This window comes from Erinaceus europaeus, chromosome 1, assembly GCF_950295315.1.
Source record: "Erinaceus europaeus chromosome 1, mEriEur2.1, whole genome shotgun sequence".
Taxonomy (NCBI): domain Eukaryota; kingdom Metazoa; phylum Chordata; class Mammalia; order Eulipotyphla; family Erinaceidae; genus Erinaceus; species Erinaceus europaeus.
In genome coordinates, this window is record NC_080162.1 from 123,608,449 (window position 1) to 123,619,034 (window position 10,586).

Here is a 10,586-nt window from a genome sequence, read left to right on the forward strand (position 1 = left end):
ATACATTGCCAAATAACAATTGTCATAACAAATAATAGTTACCTACATAATTTAGAAACCTTATATCAAAAAAAATAAACCTCATATATCAAATGTTCTTCTAGGACCTATAATATGTATTTTTGTAAACTATATTGTATTTTGGGCAGGGAGCATTTTTTATTGTTGCCTTTCAGTTGATTAATGATTAAGGACAATGCAAAAATTAGTAATATTATATATGTGTATATAAAGATTTATTTATGAAGGGGGCCATTATTTATGATGATGCACCTGGTTGAATGCACATGTTATAATGCACAGGACCCAGGTTCAAGACCCTGGTCCCCACCTGCAAGGGCAAAAGCTTCACAAGTGGTGAAGCAGTGCTGCAGGTCTTGGTCTCTCTCTCCTTTTCTATTTTCCCCTTCCTCTTAATTCTGGCTGTCTCTATCCAGTAAATAAATAAAGATTTTTTAAAAATCTATTTATAATAAGAGAAAACCAGATCATCACTTTAACACTTGCAATGCTAGGAACTGAACTCGGGAACTTGTAAGTGTAGCCCTCTGTCCAGTACTATGCCATATCCCAGGATTACTTATTCATATGTTGAAAATAAGTAACTACAGGAGCATTGCAAAGTTACGATGTCTTCTAGAGACAAGGCGTATATTACATGTGTCTTTTTTAATGGTCTTTATTTATTAGATAGAGATAGCCAGAAATTGAGAAGGGTGAGGGAGAGAGACAGTGAGACACCTGCACCCTGCTTCACCACTCTGCAGGTTGGGACTGGGGGCTCGAACCTGGTTCCTTATGCACTGTAATGTGTGTGCTCAACCAGGTGAACCACCACCCAGCCCCTATTACATGTATATTTCAGAGCTAGTCTATAGAGTATATACACTCTTTTTTACTATGCTACATCCCAGGATTACTTATTCCTATGTTGAAATTAAGTAACTGTACAGAAGCATTGCAAAGTTCTGGTGTCTTCTAGAGACATTCTGTATATTACATGTATCTTTCAGAGCTATTTTATATACATAGTTTTTTACACATAATAACTTTGCAGAAATTGTTTTTTACATAGTTTATCTTTTATGACCTAAATGTTTTGTGTCATTATCAAAATTCTAACTTATTTTGTGTTTGTCTAAGAAGGCCCTGTTTTTTAAAATTAGTTAATTTTCAGGTTTATGTTCTCTATTATTCAACTGTTTTATTTTGATAGTCAGTTGTATGGATTCAGCTTTTTATTTACTCTAGGGTGCTATCAAATACTTTTAATAGCTGAATAGCACTCTGTTGAGTATGTCCCATGACTTGTTTTTGTTTTAAAGATTTATTTTCCTGTTGTAAGAGGTTTTTTTTTTTTTTGCTCTTCCCCCAATCCCACCCAATATTTTGAATTTTTAATCAGGAAAATGAAAAGGTATGTGCTAGAGAAGCATGTGTGATCATTCAGGAAAAGATGAATGATCCCATGTGGAAGCTGATGCCTAGTTTTATTCAATTCTTTTATTTATTTATTCCCTTTTATTGTTGTCGTTATTATTGATGTCGTTGTTGGATAGGACAGAGAGAAATGGAGAGAGAAGGGGAAGACAGAGAGGGGGAGAGAAAGATTGACTCCTGCAGACCTGCTTCACCACTTGTGAAGCAACTCCCCTGCAGGTGGGGAGCTGGGGGCTCAAATGCACATCCTTAGGCTTTGTGTCACCTGTGCTTAACCCGCTGCACTATCACCCAACTCCCTGTTTTATTCAATTCTAAGACTCTGCTTTTGCTTCCTTCCTTTTAAAGCCATATCTAAATCTATTACAATTTCTGGGTGTAACTCCTTTTCTCAATTCCCTCTCAAGGAAAATGGCCTGGCTTCTTCAGTGTTCTCCAGCTTCTCTCCTCTCCTCTCACAGTGGTGGGGCAAAAACAAAGGTTTCTGGTCACAAATTTCCAGTGGAACTGATGTTCATGGTTCTCTGGTCATTTTCCCCTCACATTTACCCCCAACCCCAGCCTGGGAATATGGACAAAGATTCTTTTTGAGATGCAAAAGGAAGAAGTTCTGGCTTCTGTAATTGATTATTTGCTGGACATGGAACTTGCTTGGCCAGTTGGTCCATACTCCCAGCCTGAGAGGGTTCTTCAAACTATTTTAATTTCATCATTCCTTGCTTGAACATCCTCTATTCATTGCTTCCTCCACTTTCATACCTTAAAATTTGCTCACATTTCTATGGCTTGTTTTTCCAGACCTATTCCACTGTGTTACTATTTTTTTTAATGCTACATGCTGCTTGTTTCTCCCTCTGGGGCTCCTTTCAATCACTTGCAAAGCAGGTCTGATAATGGCAAACTCCTTTAGTTTCTGTATGTCTGGTACTCTTGAGGTTGCACTCTTTCTTGACCTCTATGGTAACTACAGAAAAATCTGATGGAAGTCTGACTATCCTGCTTTTAGAAGTCACTTCCTTTCCTTGGCAGCTTGTAATTTTCTTTGTCCTTGATAGTGTCACAATAGTGTGTATTGGTATAGTTCTATTTGTGTTTAGAAATTTGGGAATTCTCTCTGTTTCCTAAGCCTCTACATCCTAACCATATCCCAAATTTGTAAATTTTTCTGCTATTTCAGTGAATGCAGTTTCTGCTCCATTCTTTCCTCTCCTGAGAACCCAATAATTTTGATACTTGCTTTTTCTAATGGAGTTTTTTTATTAAAAATATTAATTTATTAGAGTGAGAAAGAAAATTCTAGAGGGAAGGGGAAAATAAAAGGAGAGATACCTGCAACACTACTTCACCACTTGCAAAGCTTTCCCCCTTCAGGTGGGGACTAAGGGCTTGTTCATGGAATATGTGCATTCAAGTGGTTGTGCCACTACCTGGCCCCACTTAATGGAGTCTTTAGTCTCTTGAAGAGTTGCCTCCTTTTTTCTAATTTTTCTTCTCCTTCCACTTTGAATTCAAATACTGGCTAGTTTATCTTATATTTCTTCTTCATGGGTAAGTCTGCTTCTTTGACTTGTTATTTGATACTTGATTGCATTTAAAGTGCCCTTCATTTCCTGTATCTTTGTTTTCAAGTTTTCCATTTTCCTATCAAGGGCGACTTTGAAATCATGTTTTATTTTGTTTGTTTTTTTCATAATCCATTTCTGTATATTAATCTGAGAGCTTTGTATTTCTTCAGGTTTCCTGACAATGTATTTCCTCAGAGATATTGGTCTGTAGTTTTCTTTTTTGGTTGTGTCCCTGTCTGCTTTTGGTATCAGGGTGATGTTGGCTTCATAGAAGCTGGAAGGGAGTATTCCAGTGTCTTCAATCTTCTGGAAGACTTTTAAAAGTAGAGGTATTAGTTCTTCTTTGAAAGTTTTGTAGAATTCATTTGTAAAACCATCTGGTCCAGGACTTTTATTTTTGGGAAGATTTTTGATAACTGTTTCAATTTCATTAGCTGTGATGGGCCTGTTCATGTTCTCCACTTCCTCTTTACTTAGTTTTGGAAGTTGGTAGGTATCTAGGAAATCATTCATTTCTTCCAGGTTCTCTAACTTGGTGGCATATAGTTGTTCATAGAAGCCTCGCATGATATGTTGAATTTCTGCATTGTCTGTTATGATATCTCCTCTTTCATTTACTATCCGATTTATTTGGGTCTTCTCCCTTTTTTGTTTTGTGAGTCTGGCTAAAGGTTTGTCGATTTTGTTTACTCTTTCGAAGAACCAACATTTACTTTCATTGATCTTTTGTATGGTTTTCCTATTCTCAATGTTATTTATTTCTGCCCTAACTTTAGTAATTTCTGTCCTTCTGTTTGCTTTAGGGTTCCTTTGTTGTTCTTCTTCTAGGTCTTTAAGATGTGCAATCAGGCTGTTTATTTGTGCCTTTTCTTGTTTCCTAATGTGTGCTTGTATAGCTATGAACTTCCCTCTTAGGACTGCTTTAGCTGTGTCCCAAATATTTTGATAGCTTGTGTCTTCATTTTCATTGAACTCTCGAAGCATTTTGATTTCTTCCTTGATTTCCTCTTTGACCCAGAAGTTGTTAAGAAGTGTACTGTTGAGCTTCCACATTTTGGCACTGTTACTAATCTTTTGTTGATTGTTAAGTGTTAGTTTAATTCCACTGTGGTCTGAGAAGATGCTTGGGATGATTTCAGTGCTCTTGAATAGGCTGATGCTGTCTTTGTGGCCTAACAAATGGTCTATCCTTGAGAATGATCCATGTGGATTTGAGTAAAATGTGTATTCCAGTTTCTTGGGATGAATGAGTCTGAAAATGTCCAATAGTTCTAGTTTATCTATCTCTTCATTTAGCTCCCTTATGTCTTTACTGATTTTCTTCCTGGATGATCTGTCAAGTTGAGAGAGTGGGGTGTTGAAGTCCCCTACTATGATTGTGTTACTGTTAATATATTGCTGTAGCTCTTTCAGTAGAAGTTTGATGTATTTAGATGGCTTCTCATTGGGTGCATAGATATTAATAATTGTTAAGTCCTCTTGATTGACTGATCCTCTGAGCATTAAGTAGTGTCCATTCCTATCTTTTTTAATCTTATCTATTTTAAAGTCTATCATGTCAGATATGAGAATAGCTGTTCCTGCCCTTTTTTGTGGGCCATTGGCTTGAATGATAGTTTTCCATCCTTTCACTTTAAGTCTGTGTTTGTCTTGTTGCGTTAGGTGAGTTTCCTGTAGACAACATATTGTTGGGTTGTGTTTTCTGATCCATCTTCCTACTCTGTGTCTTTTAATAGGTGAATTCAGGCCATTCACATTTATTGATATCAAAGATTGAAGATATTTTAATGCCATTCTTGTAGAGTTTTAGAGTGTTTTGATATATGTTCTATTTGTGGTGGTCTGGTTGTTTATAGGAAACCTTTCAGAACTTCTTTCAAGGCAGGCTTGGTGATGGTTGCTTCCTTCAACTGTTGCTTGTCTGAGAAGGTTTTGATGCTTCCATCTAGTCTGAATGACAATCTAGCAGGATATAGTATTCTTGGCTGAAAGCCTTTCTCATTGAGCACTCGATAGATATCTTGCCATTCTCTTCTGGCCTGTAGTGTTTGTATGGAGAAGTGTGCTGCTAATCTTATGGGTTTTCCTTTGTAGGTGACTCTTTGTTTTTCTCTTGCAGCCTTGAGGATCCTTTCTTTATCCTTATTCCTTTCCAATCTAAGTATGACATGTCTTGGTGTCTTTAGGTCTGGGTTAATTCTGTTTGGGACCCTCTGGGCTTCTTGAATCTTTATGTCTTTGGTGTTGTCTAGACTAGAGAAATTTTCAGCTATTATGGCCTGGAGAACGCTTTCTTCCTCCCCTTCTCTTCCTCTGGTAAGCCAATAATGCGTATATTGTTTCTTTTGAAGTCATCCCATAGGACTCTGTTGTTGTTTTCAGCATCTCTTAATCTCTTTTTGAGATCTCTTACTTCTTTTTTAGTTGTCTCTAATTCATCCTCAATCTTGCTAATTCTGTCTTCAGCCTCATTGATTCTATTCTCTCTGCCCTCTACTGCTTTCTGGAGTTCATCTATTTTGTTGCCCTGCTCTGATACTGTTTTAGCTTGTTCAGCTAGTTGCCTTCTTAGCTCAGCAATTTCAGCTTTCAGCTCTCTAATAACCATGAGATTATTAGAATTTTCTTCCATATTCTCATTTGTTGTTCCTGCAGTTCTGATTACAATTTTTTCAAATTCTTTACTCACTCCTGTTATTATTTCCTTAGCTAATGTTTGGATGTTGAACTCGTTGTTTTGTGCTTCGCCCTCTGGAGGACTTTTAGCTGGACTCTTGTCCTGGTTCGAGTCTCCATTATTTTTTCTTGTTGTTTTAACCATTTTATATAAGTTAACAGTTTTTTCAATCCCTGAGTTGGAGTTCAGTGGTGTAAAAGCCTTTTTTTTTTGTAGGCTATGGTAGCCTGAGGGCTTTTAAACTATCAATAGGCTTCTTGGCTTAATCAATAACTGCTGACCAAGAGATAAAGCAGGGTGTGGCAGAGATAATCCAGTGGTTATGCAAAGAGACTTTCACAGCCCTTCAGCTATGCCACCGAGGTATAGGTCTTCTCCTGAGTTTCCTTGTTAGATCTCTGTGCCCTGGTGTCCCTCCCTGTTGCTGCTCCAGATTCTGAGGGTAGTAGCAATGGAGACTCAGAGTTGTACTTGGTGAGTCTCTGGGGAGTCCTTTCCTCCCTTCAGCTGTCCCCTTGTTGGTGGAGCAGACTGGAGGTGGTGTCTCCACTGACAAACTGTCGAACTGTTAGCAGTCACTTAATCTCTCCTTAGGCCCCTCTCTCCTCTCTGTCACCAGCCACGCGTGTTTGTACTCACGGGTGATTTACTGGGTTTCTGTGGTCATTCTAGTCCTGTCTTGTTTCGGTCCGGGTGGTCTCCTTTGGTATTCCTAGTTGATCCGGGAGAGGAGAGGAGAGGAGAGAAAGCGATCTGCTGCTCGTAGCTCCGCCTCTGGGAGTCGAATAGACAATGTATTTCCTAATCTCTTTTCTCTGCTAGCTAGGCTCTTTTGGATTTGCATCATTAAGTTTCTGACACCCATTTTGGTTGAGCAAAGCCAGCATTTTCCTGATTTTACCTATGTTTTGGTTTCTGTTGACCACAGGTTGCACTGGGTTCTGCTTTGTATGCGACTTGTGGAGGGTGTGGAGGAACTCTGCAGAAGTGATGCGGTAGGATGGTGCTTGATGTTCCTTAAACAGCTGTAGTCTGGGGGTGAAGGGAGAGAGATCTCAGACCTCTTTCTCTTTCTGAAAGTAGAAACTCCACCATGAGGGCAGTCACTTTTCTTACCTGCAGGGCAGTCTAGCCTCACCAGGGTCTCCATGAAAGTTGGAGCACCTTAAAGTTGATAGGCTTTTCTGATGTCACAGGGATACAGTATTCAGTTCCCTGGTTTTTCTGAACTATTACCTGGGGTTTGCTTGGAGCCTGTGACTTCTTCAGCTTTAAACAGCAGTTCTGAGCTCCATTTATTTATTTATTTATTTATTCATTCATTCATTCTAAAGCCACATAGTTTCTGAGTGGTTCCATGTAGGTCTTCTAAACCTATTCTGTGCATTTAAAGTAATTGCAAACATGATACCCACAGGCAGTGCTCCATTTCTGCTAGAGGCTTTCCATTACCTCCTCCTGTTGTCCACACTTAGTCACCAACTTTCAGATATTCCTTTCTTTAACCAGAAATCCCATCTGTTTTCCAATGAAATTTGTTGAGTTATATTATTATAATATTTGTTGGGGGGGGCGTAGAGCCAGCTTTCTGAGACTAGGTGTCCAAAACTGTCTGGTGAACATTTTTAATGTTACACTGTTGAAGGCCTAGATTTTGTTGTTTCCTCCACCTCTTTTCCTAGTAAATTCTGTAGGAAAGTAAGGATTATTATCAGTTGGTTACAACTGGGAAACTGCCTATATCCTCTTAAGAGTTTTCACAAGTCCTAAAAAGCTCTGCAGTAAAGAAACTGGTTTAGTGTAATATTTTTCAAATGCACTTGACTCTGGATATATTTCCTTTTATCTGTTAAAATCTAAAACACTTACTGGAGTTTTGGATGTGCTTGGTTTTCAATATTAGCCTGGTGCTTGCTTCCATGTGCTTGGTTTTCAGTATTAGCCTGGTGATATTTAGGGGATATTTTATCATCAAAATAAGACTTTTCAATTACACAAAAAATGTTGTCACTAATAATTAAACTGTTTTGCTCCTCAGTACATGTAGCTTTGGAGGCACCATTTTCTAAATCTAGTCCCTTGAAAAATGACTCTTTAAGCAATTCAAGATTACAAGTGATGTATTGATCAATTAATTATACGTTCTTTGTTCACTTTTGCTAACCACTCAGTCACTCTTCAGTTTGCCTGAAACCTCATGCACAGAGAGTCAGCCCAATTGGCCCTTACCGTGGGCACCTAGAGTTTTGCAATAGATCCATTGGAATGGAGAGGACTGGAGGGCTTTGCAGTTCTATGTTCTTGAGGTTGACTATGAGTATATGAGTTTAAAGTTACTAAGCAAAGTTGTAAAGCTTCTAAGCAAGTTGGTAGCAAATAGTTGATTGTGGGTGTGTTTTTATTTTTCAAATAGGGGCTGGGTAATGATTTTGCAGTTGAGGAATTTGGCTTGTACTTGAGAGAGGGAAGGAGAACTAGTTTAATTATTAGGGGGCACAGTAGGGAGAAGTGGTCCAGGTGATGATGCAGTAGATAAAGTGCTGAGCCTTCAAGCCTGAGACCCTGAGTTGAATCTACGACATCACATATCCCAGAGTGATGCTCTGGTGATGTTCTCTCTCTCTCTCTTTCTCTCTCTCTCCTACTAATAAATAGATAAATATTTATACCACTTTTTAGGGCATAGTAAAGCTAAGCCAAAGGTAACATATCTTGTAGCCACATTTAAATTCCATTTTAAGAACTTGGCTCTATTTATTATCTCTTAGACTTGTACTGTCAGTGGAGTAGGCTCTAGCCACATGACTATTGTAGCTTATACTACATTATAAAAATAGAGATTTAGCTCCTTATTTACACTAGCTGCATCTCAACTGTTCAGTAACCCTAAGTGTTTTATGACTATTATATTGGACAGCACCAATCTAGACATATTCCCAGCATCACAGTACATTGTACTGTTTAATGCTAACTTGGACAATTGGCCATTCATCTTTTCACATAATGTAGTTTTGGAATAAAATATTTCATTCAATAAAACAAGCATTGGCTTAGCTATTTTTTCAGTTGTTTGTGTGTGCTTGCACTATTGTTACTGTCTTCAGTCTAGTGTTGTTTTTGTTTGTTTTTTAATTGTAACAGTCTTTGAAATACAGTTGTCTGCTTTATAAGGTACAGTTTAGTTGTATAACCCCTATGGCCATTTAACTGGACATAAATTGCAATATGTCAAAATATAGGAATGAGTAAGAAAAGCAATGCCCTAAGTCTTAACTATTGAGAAAGACCTCACTTGTCTGAGACAGAATTCAAATGAGAATTTTCATGACAATTTGTATTAGGATAAATAAATATAAGCAAAGTTCTAATGTAGTCTTCCTTTATCTCTTGCATGCTTCTTAGTGTACACAAGCACCTACTTGAAAGGACCCATTTCTGGGCCTTTGATCTTTCATTGCTGACCTGTTTATGCCTTTTCTTTGGTGCCTTGCTTTTTTATCATTGTTCCTTTGCCTTCCATTTTACAAAGTAATAAGTAAACCACTGGGCTAGAAACCAGCAGGACACTGCCCAGCAGGGGAACTGAAATCTTAATAGGACACAGATGTTTACTATATGGGATCCAGGACCAGAAGGAGACAATACATGAAAGGATAAAAATAAGAGTTCTTCAAAGTTGCTTTCTTTTATTCTCTTAAAATTTTGATAGTGTCACTGTTAAGATTAAACTCCTGTCTTTGGGTTTCTTGCAAACATTTTCTACTTCTATTGTCATGTTTTCTGCTTGATTTATTATTTTGCTAGAACTCTTTTCCTCCACACAGTCATGCACATGTGAGATTTTAATTGACTTTACTTAATGATGTCATAGAGCCTGATTTTCCTTTTTTCTTTTAAGTATGTCTTAAAATCAGGGTAAATGTTACTCCACTTGCAGATGCTTTCCAAGCATTTGTATATATTGTGTGTAAAATGAAAGGTAGCCAGAAACTAGTAGACATTACTTCTTTATATATATATATATATATATATATATATTTCCCTTTTGTTGCCCTTGTTGTTTTTCATTGTTGTTGTAGTTATTGTTGTTGTTATTAATGTCATCATTGTTAAATAGGACAGAGAGAAATGGAGAGAGGAGGGGAAGACAGATATGGGGAGAGAAAGATAGACCTACAGACCTCCTTCACCGCCTGTGAATCCCTGCAGTTTGGGAACCAGGGGCTCGAACTGGGATCCTTATGCCAGTCCTTGCGCTTTGTGCCACTTGTGCTTAACCCGCTGCGCTACCGCCCGACTCCCTAGACATTACTTCTTAAGACTATGTCCTTCAGAGTTTGCAAAATAGCTCACTTGGATAGTGTGATGCTTGTTTATGTGCTCTGCCCAGATTTAACCCAGCCTAGGTAACACTGAAGGGAAGCTTGATGCTGTGGCTTCCTCCTTTTCCTCCTCCTTTCTCTCTCCTCCTCCTTCTACTCTCCTTCCCTCTCTCTTGGTTTCTGTCTGCAAAAATCAGCCTGGAGCAATGAAGCCCCAGAGAGAGAGAGAGAGAGAGAGAGAGACTGCCCTGCTATTCAAATGGCAGTTGAAGTATTTTAACTACCCCAGGTATCACACTACATTTGCATTAACACTTTGGTCCTGACTTACAAATAGGCCCTGTCATTGGAACAATCATAAATTCCTTTCTGAGCTTCAGATGTCACCCCTAAATGTGGTCTACTCATTGAGAACTAACGCATTGTGGCCCAGGAGGTGGTGCAATGGACAAAAATGTTGGACTTAAAAATCATGAGGTCCTGAGTTTAATCCCTGGCATTATATATGCCAGAGTGATGATCTAGTTCTTCTTCTCCTCTTATTAATGTATAAAAATAAATCTTTAGACAGAAAATAAAATT